This window comes from Neofelis nebulosa, chromosome X, assembly GCF_028018385.1.
Source record: "Neofelis nebulosa isolate mNeoNeb1 chromosome X, mNeoNeb1.pri, whole genome shotgun sequence".
NCBI classification, from domain to species: Eukaryota; Metazoa; Chordata; class Mammalia; order Carnivora; family Felidae; genus Neofelis; species Neofelis nebulosa.
In genome coordinates this window covers 51,527,803-51,548,299 of record NC_080800.1, presented here as the reverse complement: position 1 = coordinate 51,548,299, position 20,497 = coordinate 51,527,803, and the positions used below count along the sequence as shown (strand labels likewise).

At 39.9% G+C, this 20,497-nt stretch overlaps 1 non-coding gene across 1 annotated transcript; it reads right to left on the bottom strand.

Moving 5' to 3' along the window:
* Nucleotides 1-5,328: 5,328 nt before the first annotated feature.
* On the bottom strand, nt 5,329-5,435 carry LOC131503253 (U6 spliceosomal RNA). Its single transcript, XR_009257358.1, has one exon. It is a non-coding gene; the product is annotated as a U6 spliceosomal RNA (small nuclear RNA).
* Between the last annotated feature and the right edge of the window lie 15,062 nt (nt 5,436-20,497).

Genomic DNA, 20,497 nt, shown 5'->3' with positions numbered 1-20,497 from the left:
GTTTCACTCTGACACTGGGTAGAACCATTTTCCTTGACTTTTCCAGCTTCTAGAACTGCATTTCTTGTATTGCTTGACTTCTGGTCCCTTCCTCCACCTCCAAAACCAGCAGTGTAGCACCTTGCTTCATCATCACGTTGCCTTGTGCCTCTGCAGTCATATCTTCTGCCTCCCTCTTATAAGGACACTTGTGATCATATTTAGGATCTACATGGATAATCCAGTATAATCTTCTTAAGACAATAAATTACGTATAGTACCTTTTCTCATGTAAAGTAGCATTCACAAGTCTCAGTGATAAGGGTCCAGATATCTTTGGAGGCCATTATTTAGCCTAGCACATATGCTGCATGAAGGATACATGGTATGGTATCCTACATGGTACTATAGGATACATGGTATAGTTTGTGTGAGCTAGTAAGATGAACACTGGCAGATGAATTAGTGTGCTGTGAGCTATTTATTCCCGTGACCCTTAATGGTCAATGTTCTGCAATGAAGTCTCAATAGGTAATATACAAAAGGACATTTTGGGGTGCCTGGGTGGCTCAGTCAGTTAAGCATCTGACTTCAGCTCAGGTCATGATCTCACGGCTTGTGAGTTTGAGCCCTGTGTCAGGCTCTGATTTTCTAAGGACATTTTATTTTTATGTTTGTTTGTTTGGTTGGTTCAAGTTTTCATTGACATTGTAGTTGGTTAAGATATGGTGAAAAATTGGTTTCAGGAGTGGAATTTAGTCCTTAATCACTTACATATAACACCAGTGCCCAACACAAGAATTTCCTTCCTTAATACCCATTACCCTTTTAGCCGATCCCATGTCCACGAGCCATTCAGCAATCCTCAGTTTGTTCTCTATAGTAAAAGAATTTCTTATGGTTTGCCTTTTTCCCTTCCTTGATGTTCATGTCTTTTGTTTCTTAAATTCCACCTATGAGTGAAATCATATGGTATTTGTCTTTCTCTGACTTATTTCGCTTAGCATAATACACTCCAGCTCCATCCACGTCATTGCAAATAGCAAGATTTCATTCTTTGTTGTGGCTGAACAATACTCCATTGTAAATATATACCTCAAACTCTTTATCCATTCATCAGCTGATGGACATTTGGGCTATTTCCATAATTTGGCTATTGTTAATAATACTTCTATAAACATTGGGGTGCATGTGCCACACTCAAATCAGTATTTTTGTATCCCTTGGGTAAATACATGGTAGTGCAACTGCTGGGCCACAGTGTAGTTCTTTTTTTTAACTTTTTGAAGGATCTTCATACTGCTTTCCACAGTGATTCTACCAGTTTGCATTCCTCTCAATAGTGTAAGAGGGTTCCCCTTTCTCCCCATCCTTGCCAAAAACTGTTGTTTCCTGTGTTGTTAATTTTAGCCATTCTGACAGGTGTGAGGTGGTATCTCATCATGGTTTTGATTTGCATTTCCCTGATGATGGGTGTTGTTGAGCAACTTTTCTTTTTTTTAATTTTTTTAATGTTTATTTATTTTTGAGAGATTAGAGAGACAGAGCGCGAGTGAGGGAGGGCCAGAGAGAGAGGGAGACACAGAATTCAAAGCAGGCTCCAGGCTCTGAGCTGTCAGCACAGAGCCTGACGTGGGCTCGAACTCACGAACCGTGAGATGGTGCCAAACCATGCATGAGATCATGAGCTGAGCCTAAGTTGGATGCTTAACCGACTGAGCCACCCAGGCATCCTAGTTAAGCAACTTTTCATGTGTCTGTTAGCCATCTGGATTTCTTCTTTGGAAAAATGTCTATTCATGTTTTCTGCCCAGTTTTAAGATTGTATTATTTGTTTTTTTGGGGGGAGTTGAGTTCGTTAACTTCTTTACAGATTTTGGACACTAACCTTCTTTCAGAAATGTCATTTGCAAAATTCATCTTCCATTCTGTAGGTTCATTTTAGTTTCGTTGATTGTTTCCTTCACTGTGCAGAAGCTTTTAATCTTGATGAAGTCCCAATAGAACATTTTTACTTTTGTTTCCCTTGTCTCTGGAGGCGTGTCTAGCAAAAAGTTGCTGCAGCCGATGTCGAAGTGGTTGCTGCCTGTGTTCCCTACGATCTTGATGTTTTCCTGTCTCACATTTAGGTCTTTCATCCATTTTATTCATTTATTTTTAAATTTTTTTTAATATTGGGCGCCTGGGTGGCTCAGTTGGTTAAGCATCCAACTTTGGCTCAGGTCGTGATCTCATGGTTTATGAGTACGAGCTCTGCGTTGACAGTGTGGAGTCTGCCTACGATTCTCTCTCCCTCTCTCTGCCCCTCCCCTACTTGCTCGCTCTCTCTGTCTCTCTCTCTCTCTCACTCTCAAAATAAATAAACTTAAAAAATATATATAATTTGTTTAATATTTATTTATTTTTGAGAGAGAGAGCAGGGAAGTAGCAGAGAGAGAGGGAGACACAGAATCCGAAGCAAGCTCCAGGCTCTGAGCTGTTCAGCACAGAGCAGGAGGCAAGGCTCGAACCCACAAACTGTGAGATCATGATCTGAGCCAAAGTGGGCCGCTTAACCTACGGAGCCACCCGGGGGCCCCTAGGTCTTTCATCCACTTTAAATTCATTTTGTTTATGGTGTAAGAAAGTGGTTCAGTATCATTCTTCTGCATGTGGCTGTCCAGGTTTTGCCACATCATTTGTTGAAGAGATTGTTTTCCACCGGATATATTTTCCAGCTTTGTGGGAGACTAGTTGACCATATAGTTGTGGGTCCATTTCTGGGTTTTCTAGTCTGTTCTTTTTTTTTTCTAGTTTATTATCTATATCTAGGGAAAGAGAGAGGGAGAGAAAGGGACAGAGAGAGAATTCCAAGCAGGCTCCATGTTGTCAGCACAGAGCCAGATGCAGGGCTTGATTCCACAAACCATGAGATCATGACCTGAGCAAAACTCAAAACCAGCCACTCAACTGACTGAGCCACTGCGGTGCCCCCCTCCCCTTTCATTGGTCTATGTGTCTGGTTTTGTGCCAATACCATACTGTCTTGATGACTACGGCTTTGCAATATAGCTTGAAGTCTGGAATTGTGATGCTTTCAGCTTTCCTTTTTCAAAATTTCTTTGTCTACTCAGGGTCTTTCATGGCTTTATATATATTTTAGGATTGTTTATTATAGCTCTGTGAAAAATTTTCTGGTGGTATTGTGGCGTGGATTTTATTAAATGTGTAGATTGCTTTGGACAATATAGACATTTTAACAATATTTGTTCTTCTAATGCATGAGCATGAATGATTTACCATTTCTTTGTGTCATCTTCAATTTTGTGCATAAGTGTTTTATAGCTCTCACAGTACAGATCTTTTACCTCGTTGGTTAGGTTTATTCCTAGGTATCTTATTGTTTTTAGTGCAGTTGTAAATCGGATCGAATCATTGATTTTTCTTTCTGCTGCTTCATTATCGGTGTACAGAATTGCAACAGCTTTCTGCACTCTGATTTTATATCCTGCCACTTTTCTGAATTCATGTATTAGGTCAAAAATTAGCAAAATTTTGGTGGAGTCTTTTGTACATGTCATCTGTGAATACTGAAAGTGACTTTTTCTTTGCTGTCTTGGATGGCTTTTATTTGTTTCTGTTGTCTGGTTGCTGGGGCTAGGACTTCCAGTATTATATTAAATCACAGCGGTGAGTGTGGACATTCCTGTCTTGTTCCCTATCATAGAGGAAAGCTCTCAGTGTTTCCCCATTGAGGATGATACTACCTGTGGGTCTTTCATATATGGCCTTTATGATGTTGAGGTATGTTCCATCTATCTCTACTTGGGAGGCTGGGAGATTTTTTCAAGAATGGATTGCTGTACTTTGTCAAATGCTTTTTCTGCGTCTATTGAAATGGTCATATGGTTCTTATCCTTTCTATTGTTAATGTAGTGTATCACATTGATTGATTTGTGAATATTGAACCACCCTTGCAGTCGAGGAATAAATCCAATGTGATTGTGGTGAACGATTCTTTTAATGTACTGTTGGATTCAATTTGCTAGTATCTTAACGAGAAATTTTACATCCATGTTCATCAGGGATATTGGCCGATAATGCTCCTTTTTAGAGGGAGCATTTTTGCTCCAGTTTTGAATCAAGGTAATGCTGGTCTCATAGAATGAGTTTGGAAGATTTCCTTCCATATCCACTTTTAAAAAATAATTTGAAAAGAATATGTATGAACTCTTCTTCAAATGTTTGGTAGAGGGGCGCCTGGGTGGCTTGGTCAGTTAAGCGTCCGACTTCGGCTCAGGTCATGATCTCACGGTCCGTGAGTTCGAGCCCCGCGTCAGGCTCTGTGCTGACAGCTCAGAGCCTGGAGCCTGTTTCAGATTCTGTGTCTCCCTCTCACTCTGCCCCTCCCCTGTTCATGCTCTGTCTCTCTCTGTCTCAAAAATAAATAAACGTTAAAAAAAATTAAAAAAAATAATAAATGTTTGGTAGAATTTCCCTGGGAAGCCATCTAGTCCTGGAATTTTATTTTTTGGGAGATTTTTTTTATTATTACTGATTCTGTTTCTTTGTTGATTATTAGTCTGGGCAAGTTTTCTATTTCTTCCTATATCAGTTTTGGTACTTTATATGTTTATAGGAATTTACTCATTTCTTCCAGATTGCCCAAATTGTTTGCATTTAACTGTTCATAACATTCGCTTGTAATAGTATTACTGTGGTACTGGTTGTTATTTCTCCTCTTTCTTTCATGACTTTATTATTTATTTGGTTACCTACCATTTTCTTTTTGATAAGTCTGGCTAAGGCTTTATCAATTTTATTAATTTTTTCAAAGAATTAGCTCCTAGTTTTATCGATCTGTTCTACTGTTTGTTTGTTTGTTTGTTTGTTTCCATATCATTTATTTCTGCTCTAATCTTTATTATTTCCCTTCTGCTGGCTTCAGGTTTATGTCCTGTTCTTTTTCGAGCTCATTTAGGCATAAGGCTAGGTTCTGTATTTGAGACTTTTCTTGCTTCCTGAGGTAGGCCTGGCGTGCTATATACTTCCATCTTGCGACCATTTTTGCTGCATGCCAAAGATTTTGGACTGTCGTGTTTTCATTTTCATTTGCTTTTATGTATTTCTTTATTTCTTCCTTAATTTGATGGTTAACCCATTCATTCTATAGTAGGATGTTCTTTAACCTCCATATATTTGTGGTCTTTCCAATTTTTTTTTTCTTGTGGTTGATTTCAAGTTTCATGGCTTTGTGGTCTGAAAATATGCAAGGTATGACCTCAATCTATTTGTACTTCTTGAGGCCCGGTTTGTGATCTCTTCTGGAGAATGTTCTATGTGCATTTATTTTTTTTCTATTTTTTTTTTTTTAATATGGAATGCTTCACGAATTTGCGTGTCATCCTTGCACAGGGGCCATGCTAATCTTCTCTGTATCGTTCCAATTTTAGTATATGTGCTGCCGAAGCGAGCACTTTATGTGCATTTAAAAAGAATGTGTTGGGGCGCCTGGGTGGCGCAGTCGGTTAAGCGTCCGACTTCAGCCAGGTCACGATCTCGCGGTCCGTGAGTTCGAGCCCCACGTCAGGCTCTGGGCTGATGGCTCGGAGCCTGGAGCCTGTTTCCGATTCTGTGTCTCCCTCTCTCTCTGCCCCTCCCCCGTTCATGCTCTGTCTCTGTCCCAAAAATAAATAAAAAACGTTGAAAAAAAAAATTAAAAAAGAATGTGTATTGTGCTGCCTTCAGATGAAATGTTCTGCATATGTCTGTTAAGTGCATCCAGTCCAGTGTGTCATTCAAAACCATTGTTTCCTTGTTGATTTTCTGCTTAGATGATCTCTCCATTGCTGTCAGTGGGTGTTAAAGTCCCCTACTATTATTGTATTATTATCAATGAGGTTTTTTTTTTTTATGTTTGTTAGTAATTAATTTTTATATTTTGGAACTTCCAAGTTGGAGGCATAAATATTTATAATTGTTGGATCTTCTTTCTGGATAGACCCCGTAATTATGATATAATGCCCTTCTTGATCTCTTGTTACAGTCTTTAAAATTTAGCTTGTCTGATATAAGTATTGCTACTCTGTCCTTTCTTTTGAAGTCCATTAGCACGATAAATGGTTCTCCATCCCCTCACTTTCAATCTGTGTGTTTCTTTTTGTCTAAAATTATCCTCTTTCCGGCAGCATGTAGATTGGTCTTTTTTTTTTTTTTTAATCCATTCTGATACCCTATGTCCTTTGATTGGAGCATTTAGTCCACTTACATTCAGAGTGATTATTGATACATATGAATTTAGTGCTATTGGATTACATGTAAAGTTGGTGTTTCTCAAGATTTTCTCTGTTCCTTTCTGGTCTTTGTTGCTTTTGGTCTTTCTTTCCCACTCAAAGAGCCCCCTTTAATATTTCTTGCAGGGCAGGTTTAGTGGCCACAAGCTACTTTATTTTTTGTTTGTCTGGGAAACTCCTTATCTCTCCTTGTATTCGTAATGACAGCCTTGCTTGATAGAGTATTCTTGGCTGGATATTTTTCCCAATCTGCACGTTGTATGTATCATGCCACTCCCTTCTGGCTCGCCAAGTTTGTCTGGAGAGATGCACTGCCAAACTTATTTGTCTTCCTTTGTAAGTTAGGGATTTCTTTTCCACTGCTGCTTTCAGGATTCTTTCTTTATGTCGGTATTTTGCAAATTTTACTATGGTATGTCTTGGTGTTGGCATGCTTTTGTTGATTTTGATGGGAGTTCTTTGTGCCTCCTGGATTTGGATATCTGTTCCCTTCCCCCAGATTAGGGAAGTGCTCAGCTATAATTTTCTCAAATAAATCTGCTTCCCCTTTTTCCCTGTCTTATTCTTGGACTCTTATGATATGAAAGTTATTATGCTTTATTGAGTCACTGATTTCCAAAGGTCTGCATTCATGATCCAATATTTTTCTTTCCCTCTTCTTTTCAGCTTCATTTTTATTTATAATTGTATTTTCTACTTCAAATATTCTTTCATCTATACCTTCCAACCATGTGGTCATTACATCCAGTCAGTTTTGCATCTCAGTTATAGCATTAAAAAAAAATTGACATGACTAGTTTTTAGGTCTTTTGTCTCTGTGGTAAGAGACTCGCTGTTGTCTTCTATGCTTTTTTTTCCAACCCAGCTAGTGTCCTTATGATTGTTGTTTTAAATTCACGTTCTGGCATAAAGCTTATCTGTTTTTATTAGGTCCCTGGCCATGACCTCTTCTTGTTCTTTGTTTTGGGATGAACTCCTCCACCTTGGCATTTTGTCTATGTCGCTGTCTCCTGTATTAGGAAAACCTGTTATGTTTCCACTCCTGAGAGTAATGGCTATATTAAGAAGATGTCATATACTTACCAGGACCTAGTGCTTCAAGAAGTTTTTCTGTCATGGGCTGTCTGCACTCTGCTCCTGTGTTTTGGCTGCTCTTTCCCTCAGCCTAGTCCCTTGCAGAGTTTCTCCTTGCCTGCAGTAGGGAGTGCTCGGACCTTGTCCAGTATTTGGTGAGTTTTTACTGCATGTGTTTTGGTGTGCTTCATAAAAGAGGCTAGATACTATTTCCCCTAGATCTGAAGCTTTGCAGCACTCTATGGCCAGTAGATTTGGTGCGTGCAGGGGGTTTGTTTTTGGTCTTCTCGGGGAGGAGCCCACTGCTCTGGCTTTCAGGCACACTTGCCCTGGTAAAAAAGCATGTGCAGAGCACAGGGTTCAGGGTTTGGTGTAAGCAACTCAAGCCTCTACTGTAGACAATGTGCTGGTCACTGAGGTGCATCTGTACTGATGGACATGGGTAAAAATGGATTCAGCCAGCTCTCTCATCCCCAGTGAGGGGATTCCATGCCCACTGCTATTCAGGAAGCCCTCACAGAACAGCAAGCAATCTCTCTTCATTTGTCCCGGGCATCCCTCAGATGCCTGCCTTCACCCTGTCTGTGTCTGAGATGTGTGCTAACCCAGCAGTGTCATCCTTCTGTGTTTTACCTCGGGTATGCCAGCTGGGTTTCAAAACTCCAAATTTTAGGGACTCGGCACAGTGTGCACCCATGCTGATCTTCTGGGGGAGGGTTTCTGCATGCTGTGGCTGGTGCTGGTTTATCCCAGAAGGTCAGTTGCATGAACACACAGGAGCTTGGAGCCTATGGTAAAGGGCATAAAAAGAGCCAATGTCCAGGTTAGCTACCCTCAGCAGGTGCCTCTGTCCCTATGCTAATGAATGAGGCAGCTCAGTGGCGCCCCTTAATGGCTCAATGGCTCATTTGTCCCTGTAGAAACAGTGACCTTTTGTGACAAACAAAAGCAATGTAGAAGCATCTCTCCCAAATGCACTCCAAGGAGGGGAACTGTTTCTCCCAGTGTGACTCAGGGGATCCTCAGACCAAGCTGTCCACTACTGGGCTTCCCCTCCTTCTGCCCAGGAGCACTGCCACCTGCCCACTATACTCCAGAAAATGGTGCAGACTTACAAAAACTCAGAATTTCGGCTCCACTGTTCGCAAAAACTTGCAATATTTACCTCCTCACAATTCCCAAGTCAGTGGTTTTGAGGGAGTGCTTTTCTTGCACAATCTTGACTGCTGCTCTCTCTTCCCCCTCTCTTTCTCCTCTCTGTGAAAAGGGCTCCCACCTCTCTGTGGCACCATGGTTTTTCTCTCTTCCACGTCCCCACTCTGCACTGCATACCTGCCACATTATCTCCTTCAAATTATGCAAATCATTCTGTTAGTCTTCAGATCGAGTTCCTAGTTGTTTAAAAAATGATTAGATGTTGATATAGCTTGTTTGAGGGACAAGACTAGCCCAGGGACTCCCACTACACTGCCATCTTAACTCCTCCTGTCCATCATACATTTAATTTCCATGAGAAGGGCAATGCTGGCCACTCTTTCATTTCTGGTATTAGTAATTTGTGTCTTCTCCCTCTTTCTCTCCCTCTCTCCCTCTGTCTCTCTGTCTCTCTCTCTCTCTCTCTCTCTCTCCATACATATATCGATATAGATATTAGTTACCTGGTTAGAGGCTTATGAATTTTATTGATGTTTTTAAGAACGATTTGATTTCATTGATTTTCTCTAGTTATTTCCTGCTTTAAATTTCACTGATTTCTGCTATAATTATTATTATGTAAATTCTTCTGCTTACTTTGTATTTAGGTTGCCCTTTCTTCCCTAATTTGTTAAGGTGTAAATAACACCAGTACACATAGGTTAAATAATTAGCTATTAAATAGTGAATGGGTAAACCAAAAATATCAAAGAGGAAATCAGAAAATACATGAAGGCAAATGAAACTGAAAACATAATGGTCCAAAATTTGGGGGATGCAGCCAAAAAGGTTCCAAGATAGATACAGCAATACAGGCCTACATGAATAAGAATGAAAAAGTCAAATAAACAACCTAACCTTACACCTAAAGAAGCTAGAAAATGAACAAACAAAACTCAAAAGCAGTAGGAGGAAAGAAATAATAAAGACTAGAGGGGATGTAAACAAAATAAAAACTGAGAAACCAATAGAACAGATCAATGAAAGCAGGAGCTGGTTCTTTGAGAAGATCAAGAAAATGGAAAAAAATTATAGTCAGACTCATCGAAAGAGAGAGAGAGAGAGAGAGAGAGAGGACTCAAGTAACAAAACCATAAATGAAAAAGGAAAAAATAACAATGAACACCACAGAAATACAAAGGATTGTAAGAGAAAGGTATGAAAAACAATATGCCAGCAAACTGGAAACACAGAAGAAATGGATCAATTCCTAGAAACATATAAATGACTAAAATGGAACCAGTAAGAAATAGACAATTTGAACAGATGAATCATTAGCAATGTAACTGAATCAGCAATTAAAAGAATTCCAACAAACAAAAGTCTAAGAAAATGGCTTCACACATGGATTCTACCAAACACTTAAAGAAGAGTTAATAAACATTCTTCTCAAACTATTCCAAAAAATTGAAGTGGCAAGAACATTTTTGAATTCATTCTATCAGCATTACCCTGATACCAAAACCAGATTAAGACACCACTGAAAAAGACATCATCAGGTTAACATCTCTGATGAATCTAAATGCAAATATTCTTAACAAAATACTAGCAAACCGAATCCAACAATACATTTAAAAAAACCATTCACCATGATCAAGTATGGTTTATTCTGGGATTGAAAGGGTGGTTCAATATTCTCAAATCAATCAACGTGATACATCACATTTAAAAAGATAGAATAAATTCCAAAAAATCATTTTGATAGATTTGGAAAGAAGCGTTTGACAAAGTATAACATCAATTCATGATTAAAAACCCTCTACAATGTAGGTTTAGAGGGAACATACCTCATAATAATAAGAGCCGTCTATAAAAAACCCACAGCTAACATCATCCTCAATGGGGAAAACTGAGAGCTTTTCCTCTATGATCATGAACAAGACAGGGATGTCCACTCTCACCACTGTTCTTTAATATAGTACTGGAAGTCCAAGCCTCAGCAGAAAACAGACGGAAATAAAAGGGACCGAGATCAACAAGGAAGAAGTCAAATTTTCACTACTTGCAGATGACATGATACTCCACATAGAAAAACCAAAAGACTCCACCAAAAACTTGCTAAAATTGATACTCAGATTCAGTAAAGCCTCAGGATACAAAATCGATGCACAGAAATCTGTGGCATTTATATACACCAATTACAAAGCTGCAGAAAGAGAAATCCAGGAATCAATACTACTTATAGTTACACCAAAAATCATGAGAAACCTAGGAATAAACCTAACCAAACAGGTAAAACATTTGTACTCCGTGAACAATTGAAGATGACAGAAAAAAATGGAAATACATTTCATCCTCCTGGATTGGAAGAAAAAAATATTGCCCAAATGTCTATATTAGCCAAAGCAATCTATACATTTAATGAAATCCCTAAGGAAACACCACCAGCATTTTTCACAGAGCTAAAATAAACAATCCTAAAATTTGTCTGGAACCACAAAACACTCCGTGTAGCCAAAACAATCTTGAACAAGAAAAAGCAATGCTGGAAGCATCCCAATTCTGGACTTCATCTTATTTTATAAAGCTGTAGTAATAAAAAACTGTATGGTACTGGCACAAAAAGAGACACATAGATCAATGGAACAGAATAAGAAATCTAGAAACAAACCCACAAATATATGGTTAATTAATCTTTGACTGAGCAAGAAGGAATATCCAATGGGAAAAAGACAGTCTCTTCCACAAATGGTGCTGAGAAAACTGGACATCAACATGCAGAAGAATGCAGCTGGACCACTTTCTTACACCATACACACGAAAAAACTCAAAATTGAATAAAAACCTAAATGTGAGTCCTGAAATCATAAAAATCTAAAATGAGAACTGAGGAGGCAACCTCTTTGATATTGGCCATAGCAACTTCTTACCAGATGTGTTTCCTGAGGCAAGGGAAACAAAAGCAAATACAAACTATTGGGACTACATCAAAATAAAAACCTTCTGCACAGTGAAGAAAATCAACAAAACTGAAAGGCAACCTTCAGAATGTGAGGAGATATTTAAAAAGGACATATCTGATAAAAGGTTAGTATCCAAAGTATATAAAGAACTTATACAACTCAACACCCAAAAAGTGAACAACCCAATTAAAAACAGGACAGAAGATATGAACAGACATTTCTCCAAAGAATAAAGATTGCCAACAGACACGTGAACAGATGCTCAACAACACTGATCATCAGGGAAGTGCAAATTGAAAGTACAAGGAGAAATCGTCTTTCACCTGCCAAATAGCTAAAATCAACAACGGAAGAAACAGGTGTTTATGAGGGTTTGGATGAAGGGGAACCCTCTTGTAGGGACCCTTTTGGAGGTTCTTCAAAAAGTTAAAAAATAGAACTACTCTACAATCCAGTAATCATATTACAAGGTAATTGCCCCAAACATACAAAAATACTAATTCTGAGGGATACATGCACCCCAATGTTTATAGCAGCATTATCTACAATAGCCAAACTACAGAATGAGCCCAAAATTTCCATCAACTGATAAATGGATAAATGGAATATATATATACATATATATATATATGTATATATATATGCATATATATACATATGTATATATTTATGTATATGTATATATTATATATATTTACAAATGTATATAATATATTATCTATATCTATATCTATATCTATATCTATATCTATATATATATCTTGCTACCACCAAGAGAGTATTTCAAGCCAAAAGGTTATGTGTGTGTGTGTGTGTGTGTGTGTGTGTATTCATATATATGAATAATGCTCAGCTGACTAATGGAATATTACTCATATATTTAATGGAATATTACTCAGATATAAAAAAGAATGAGATCTTGAGGAGAGGAGCCAAGATGGCAGAACAGCATGGAAGTTTTTTGTGTGTCTCGCATCCATGAAATACAGCGAGACCAACAGTAAACCATCCTACACACCTAGAAAACTGATTGGAGGATTAACACAACAAACTGCACAACCTGAACCACAGAATTCAGTAGGTATGCAGAGCACAGAGGTGAATTTGGGCAGTGTGAAGCTGCAGAGGGTAGGGAACCACTTTGGCAGGCAGAGAGAGGACAGAGACTGGGGGGGGGAGAATAAGGGAAAAGCACCCCTCCCCAAAAGCAGATGGAGAGAAAGTGGAAAACTGGAAACAGCTACAGGGACTAAAGTAAAAAGGGAGAAAGGAGAAAGGAGAAAGGAGAGGGTTTAAATTTCATTCAGACTGTAAACAAGGGGAGCGCAAAGGCTGCAACTCCACAGCTCGATACCTGGCGGTGCTCTGGTGGGAAGGGCAAATCCCCAGGAACAGAGTGGGGTCTGGGAGGTTCTCGGGCCACACGGGAAAAAGCGAATCGACTCCTGGAAGGACATTTGGTAGAGACTGTTGAAGCCAGCTGTTCCCAGCAGACCCCGGAAGGCGGCCCCATTCACTGGTGCTGGGGCAAGATCGTTAAGGGTGAAGCCTGGTGCCAGATGTGTGTTGTGATTTTCCATAATCCCTGACACGCTGCTGCTACACTATCTCACGAACTTTTTCTTGGGTGGGCTGGCACCTGGCCGCAGTCTCAGGGCACTGGCAGCAGCAGGGTCCAGCAAGCGTTTCTGGGGGAGGCTGACATTCAGCCATTGCTCATTCGGCCATTGCTTGGTGAGACCCGCCCGCAGAGGGGAGGAACGGGTCAAAGCTGCAGTCCTTCAGAAGTAAGGGGCTGGGGAAAACAGTTGCATCTTAGACAAAACTCGGGAGAGAGGCACTGCCTGGGGCCTGGTCACGGAGAGTGAAAAAGCGGGGAGTGGACGAAAGCTGAAGACAGAGGATGGGTGCGTGATTGCTGATCCAGGAGAACAGACTGGGTAGCTGGGTGGTGCCATTTTCACCGCTCCCGTGCATGCGCATACGTACCTACCAGCACCTCAACAATCCACCCCAATAGGATAGCAGCGCCATCTAGTGGAGAGCAGAGCTGTTACACTTAGCCCCGCCCAATGGGGCTAACTTCGCTCTTCAAGAACACAAGTCTCACCGCCGGCTTAGTTTATGGACATAAAGGGCTACATAGACTGACTACTAGGGGAAAATGAAGTAATTTCAGTCCTACTTCAATCTGTTAGCAGGTTCATCTATTCAATTTTTTTTTCTTTTTCTCTTTTACACTTCTTTATTTTTTCTTGAATACAGAGAGAGAAAAATTCATTTTTATTTTCAATATTCGTGAAAAATATTTTTCTTTAATTTTTATTACTATATTTTTTACTTTTGTGAAATTTTTTTCAAATTCTATTTTACTTCCATCATTTTATTTTATCTACTTCACTGTATTCACCTTTTCAAATTTTCAGACAATTTCCTTTTTTTCTTTCCTTTTCTTTTTTCTCTTTTTCATTTCTTGTCTTTCTCTAGAATGAAGAAAGAGAAAAATTGCATTTAACATTAAGTTTCTATTAAAAATTTTTTTAACATTTTACTATATTTTTTGCTTTTATGTAAATTTTTTCAAATTCTATTTTACTTCCATCATTATATTTTAGTCTACTACAGTGTATTCACTTTTTCAAATTTTCAATTTCCTTTTTTCTTTTTTTTTTCTATTTTATTTATTTATTTATTTATTTTTTAATATATGAAATTTACTGTCAAATTGGTTTCCATACAACACCCAGTGCTCATCCCAAAAGGTGCCCTCCTCAATACCCATCACCCACCCCCCATCAACCCTCAGTTTGTTCTCAGTTTTTAACAGTCTCTTATGCTTTGGCTCTCTCCCACTCTAACCTCTTTTTTTTTTTTCCCTTCCCCTCCCTCATGGGTTTCTGTTACGTTTCTCAGGATCCACATAAGAGTGAAACCATATGGTATCTGTCTTTCTCTGTATGGCTTATTTCACTTAGCATCACACTCTCCAGTTCCATCCACGTTGCTACAAAAGGCCATATTTCATTCTTTCTCATTGCCATGTAGTATTCCATTGTGTATATAAACCACAATTTCTTTATCCATTCATCAGTTGATGGACATTTAGGCTCTTTCCATAATTTGGCTATTGTTGAGAGTGCTGCTATAAACATTGGGGTACAAGTGCCCCTATGCATCAGTACTCCTGTATCCCTTGGATAAATTCCTAGCAGTGCTATTGCTGGGTCATAGGGTAGGTCTATTTTTAATTTTCTGAGGAACCTCCACACTGCTTTCCAGAGCGGCTGCACCAATTTGCATTCCCACCAACAGTGCAAGAGGGTTCCCGTCTCTCCACATCCTCTCCAGCATCTATAGTCTCCTGATTTCTTCATTTTGGCCACTCTGACTGGCGTGAGGTGGTATCTGAGTGTGGTTTTGATTTGTATTTCCCTGATGAGGAGCGACGTTGAACATCTTTTCATGTGCCTGTTGGCCATCCGGATGTCTTCTTTAGAGAAGTGTCTATTCATGTTTTCTGCCCATTTCTTCACTGGGTTATTGGTTTTTCGGGTGTGGAGTTTGATGAGCTCTTTATAGATTTTGGATACTAGCCCTTTGTCCGATGTGTCATTTGCAAATATCTTTTCCCATTCCGTGGGTTGCCTTTTAGTTTTGTTGGTTGTTTCCTTTGCTGTGCAGAAGCTTTTTATCTTCATAAGGTCCCAGTAATTCACTTTTGCTTTTAATTCCCTTGCCTTTGGCGATGTGCCGAGTAAGAGATTGCTACGGCTGAGGTCAGAGAGGTCTTTTCCTGCTTTCTCCTCTAAGGTTTTGATGGTTTCCTGTCTCACATTCAGGTCCTTTATCCATTTTGAGTTTATTTTTGTGAATGGTGTGAGAAAGTGGTCTAGTTTCAACCTTCTGCATGTTGCTGTCCAGTTCTCCCAGCACCATTTGTTAAAGAGACTGTCTTTGTTCCATTGGATGTTCTTTCCTGCTTTGTCAAAAATGAGTTGGCCATACGTTTGTGGGTCTAGTTCTGGGGTTTCTATTCGATTCCATTGGTCTATGTGTCTGTTTTTATGCCAATACCATGCTGTCTTGATGATGACAGCTTTGTAGTAGAGGCTAAAGTCTGGGATTGTGATGCCTCCTGCTTTGGTCTTCTTCTTCAAAATTACTTTGGCTATTCGGGGCCTTTTGTGGTTCCATATGAATTTTAGGATTGCTTGTTCTAGTTTTAAGAAGAATGCTGGTGCAATTTTGATTGGGATTGCATTGAATGTGTAGATAGCTTTGGGTAGTATTGACATTTTGACAATATTTATTCTTCCAATCCATGAGCAGGGAATGTCTTTCCATTTCTTTATATCTTCTTCAATTACCTGCATAAGCTTTCTATATTTTTCAGCATACAGATCTTTTACATCTTTGGTTAGATTTATTCCTAGGTATTTTATGCTTCTTGGTGCAATTGTGAATGGGATCAGTTTCTTTATTTGTCTTTCTGTTGCTTCATTGTGAGTGTAGAAGAATGCAACTGATTTCTGTACATTGATTTTGTATCCTGCAACCTTGCTGAATTCATGTATCAGTTCTAGCAGACTTTTGGTGGAGTCTATCGGATTTTCCATGTATAATATGTCATCTGCAAAAAGCGAAACTTGACTTCATCTTTGCCAATTTTGATGCCTTTGATTTCCTTTTGTTGTCTGATTGCTGATGCTAGAACTTCCAGCACTATATTAAACAACAGCGGTGAGAGTGGGCATCCCTGTCGTGTTCCTGTTCTCAGGGAAAAAGCTCTCAGTTTTTCCCCATTGAGGATGATGTTAGCTGTGGGCTTTTCATAAATGGATTTTATGATCTTTAAGTATGTTCCTTCTATCCCGACTTTCTCAAGTGTTTTTATTAAGAAAGGGTGCTGGATTTGGTCAAAGGCCTTTTCTGCATCGATTGACAGGATCATATGGTTCTTCTCTTTTTTTTTGTTAATGTGATGTATCACGTTGATCGATTTGCGAATGTTGAACCAGCCCTGCATCCCAGGAATGAATCCCACTTGATCATGGTGAATAATTCTTTTTATATGCTGTTGAATTCGATTTGCTAGTATCTTATTGAGAATTTTTGCATCCATATTCATCAGGGATATTGGCCTGTAGTTCTCTTTTTTTACTGGGTCTCTGTCTGGTTTAGGAATCAAAGTAATACTGGCTTCCTAGAATGAGTCTGGAAGTTTTCGTTCCCTTTCTATTTCTTGGAATAGCTTGAGAAGGATAGGTATTATCTCTGCTTTAAACGTCTGGTAGAACTCCCCTGGGAAGCCATCTGGTCCTGGACTCTTATTTGTTGGGAGATTTTTGATAACCGATTCAATTTCTTCGCTGGTTATGGGTCTGTTCAAGCTTTCTATTTCCTCCTGATTGAGTTTTGGAAGCGTGTGGGTGTTTAGGAATTTGTCCATTTCTTCCAGGTTGTCCAATTTGTTGGCATATAATTTTTCATAGTATTCCCTGATAATTGTTTGTATCTCTGAGGGATTGGTTGTCATAATTCCATTTTCATTCATGATTTTATCTATTTGGGTCATCTCCCTTTTCTTTTTGAGAAGCCTGGCTAGAGGTTTGTCAATTTTGTTTATTTTTTCAAAAAAACAATTCTTGGTTTCGTTGATCTGCTCTACAGTTTTTTTAGATTCTATATTGTTTATTTCTGCTCTGATCTTTATGATTTCTCTTCTTCTGCTGGGTTTAGGCTGCCTTTGCTGTTCTGCTTCTATTTCCTTTAGGTGTGCTGTTAGATTTTGTATTTGGGATTTTTCTTGTTTCTTGAGATAGGCCTGGATTGCAATGTATTTTCCTCTCAGGACTGCCTTCGCTGCGTCCCAAAGCGTTTGGATTGTTGTATTTTCATTTTCATTTGTTTCCATATATTTTTTAATTTCTTCTCTAATTGCCTGGTTGACCCACTCATTCGTTAGTAGGGTGTTCTTTAACCTCCATGCTTTTGGAGGTTTTTCAGACTTTTTCCTGTGGTTGATTTCAAACTTCATAGCATTGTGGTCTGAAAGTATGCATGGTATAATTTCAATTCTTGTAAACTTATGAAGGGCTGTTTTGTGACCCAGTATATGATCTATCTTGGAGAATGTTCCATGTGCACTCGAGAAGAAAGTATATTCTGTTGCTTTGGGATGCAGAGTTCTAAATATATCTGTCAAGTCCATCTGATCCAATGTATCATTCAGGGCCCTTGTTTCTTTATTGACTGTGTGTCTAGATGATCTATCCATTTCTGTAAGTGGGGTGTTAAAGTACCCTGCAATGATCACATTCTTATCAATAAGGTTGCTTATGTTTATGAGTAACTGTTTTATATATCTGGGGGCTCCGGTATTTGGCGCATAGACATTTATAATTGTTAGCTCTTCCCAATGGATAGACCCTGTAATTATTATATAATGCCCTTCTTCATCTCTTGTTACAGCCTTTAATTTAAAGTCTAGTTTGTCTGATATAAGTATGGCTACTCCAGCTTTCTTTTGGCTTCCAGTAGCATGATAAATAGTTCTCCATCCCCTCACTCTCAATCTAAAGGTGTCCTCAGATCTAAAATGAGTCTCTTGTGGACAGCAAATAGATGGGTCTTGTTTTTTTATCCATTCTGATACCCTATGTCTTTTGGTTGGCGCATTTAATCCATTTACATTCAGTGTTATTATAGAAAGATACGGGTTTAGAGTCATTGTGATATCTGTATGTTTTATGCTTGTAGTGATGTCTCTGGTACTTTGTCTCACAGGATTCCCCTTAGGATCTCTTTTAGGGCTGGTTTCGTGGTGACAAATTCCTTCAGTTTTTGTTTGTTTGGGAAGACCTTTATCTCTCCTTCTATTCTAAATGACAGACTTGCTGGATAAAGGATTCTCGGCTGCATATTTTTTCTGTTTAGCACACTGAAGATATCGTGCCAAGCCTTTCTGGCCTGCCAAGTTTCAAAGGAGAGATCAGTCACGAGTCTTATAGGTCTCCCCTTATATGTGAGGGCACGTTTATCCCTTGCTGCTTTCAGAATTTTCTCTTTATCCTTGTATTTTGCCAGTTTCACTATGATATGTCGTGCAGAAGATCGATTCAAGTTACGTGTGAAGGGAGTTCTCTGTGCCTCTTGGATTTCAATGCCTTTTTCCTTCCCCAGTTCAGGGAAGTTCTCAGCTATAATTTCTTCAAGTACCCCTTCAGCACCTTTCCCTCTCTCTTCCTCCTCTGGGATACCAATTATGCGTATATTATTTCTTTTTAGTGTATCACTTAGTTCTCTAATTTTCCCCTCATACTCCTGGATTTTTTTTATCTCTCTTTCTTTCAGCTTCCTCTTTCTCGATAACTTTATCTTCTAGTTCACCTATTCTCTCCTCTGCCTCTTCAATCCGAGCCGTCGTGGTTTCCATTTTGTTTTGCATTTCGTTTAAAGCGCTTTTCAGCTCCTCGTGACTGTTCCTTAGTCCCTTGATCTCTGTAGCAAGAAATTCTCTGCTGTCCTGTATACTGTTTTCAAGCCCAGCGATTAATTTTATGACTATTATTCTAAATTCACTTTCTGTTATATTATTTAAATCCTTTTTGATCAGTTCATTAGCTGTTGTTATTTCCTGGAGATTCTTCTGAGGGGAATTCTTCCGTTTGGTCATTTTGGATAGTCCCTGGAGCGGTGAGGACCTGCAGGGCCCTTCCCCCGTGCTGTGGTGTCTAACTGGAGTTGGTGGGCGGGGCCGCAGTCCGACCTGAGGTCTGCCCCCAGCCCACCGCTGGGGCCACAGTCAGACTGGTGTGTGCCTTCTCTTCCCCTCTCCTAGGGACGAGATTCACTGTGGGGTGGCGTGGCTCGTCTTGGCTACTTGCACACTGCCAGGCTTGTGGTGCTGGGGATCTGGCGTATTAGCTGGGGTGGGTAGGCAAGGTGCACGGGGGCAGGAGGGGCAGGCTTAGCTCGCTTCTCCTTAGGTGATCCACTTCAGGAGGGGCCCTGTGGTAGCGGGAGGGAGTCAGATCCGCTGCCGGAGGTTTGGCTCCGCAGAAGCACAGAGTTGGGTGTTTGCGCGGAGCGAGCAAGTTCCCTGGCAGGAACTGGTTCTCTTTAGGATTTTGGCGGGGGGATGGGCGGGGGAGATGGCGCTGGCGAGCGCCTTTGTTCCCCGCCAAGCTGAGCTCTGCCGTCCGGGGGCTCAGCAGCTCTCCCTCCCTTTGTCCTCCAGCCTTCCCGCTTTCTGAGCAGAGCTGTTAACTTATGACCTCCCAGACGCTAAGTCGCGCTTGCTGTCAGAACACAGTCCGTCCGGCCCCTCCGCTTTTGCCAGCCCGACTCGGGGGCTCTGCTTGGCCGGCGAGCCGCCCCTCCGCCCCGGCTCCCTCCCGCCAGTCCGTGGAGCGCGCACCGCCTCGCCGCCCTTCCTACCCTCTTCCGTGGGCCTCTCGTCTGCGCTTGGCTCCGGAGACTCCGTTCTGCTAATCCTCTGGCGGTTTTCTGGGTTCTTTAGGCAGGTGTAGGTGGAATCTAAGTGATCAGCAGGACGCGCAGTGAGCCCAGCGTCCTCCTACGCCGCCATCTTCCCGGATTCATCTGCCCCTTTTTTCTTTTTTAATCTTTCTTCTCGTTATCATTTATTTTCTTTTTTCTTGAATACAGAAAAAGAAAAAATCATATTTATTTTTAATTTTTATTAAAAATATTTTCTTTAATTTTTTTCTACTATATTCTTTACTTTTGTGTATATTTTTCAAATTCTATTTTCCCCCCATGATCTTATTTTAGTCTACTTCAGTGTATTCATTTTTCCAATTTCTCAAATGATTTCCTTTTTCTTCCTCCCCCTGCCTCTTTCCTTTCCCTAATATGTCAAACCACTTTCTACACCAAGACCAAAACACACCTAGGATCTAGCATTATTTATTTGATTTGTTTGTGTGTGTGTGTGTTAAATTTTAATATTTTTTAATTTTATTTTTTTAATTTCCAATTTTCTACCTCATTAATTCCTTTTCTCTCTTCAAAAATGACAAAATGAAGGAATTCCCCCAAAAGAAAGAGCAC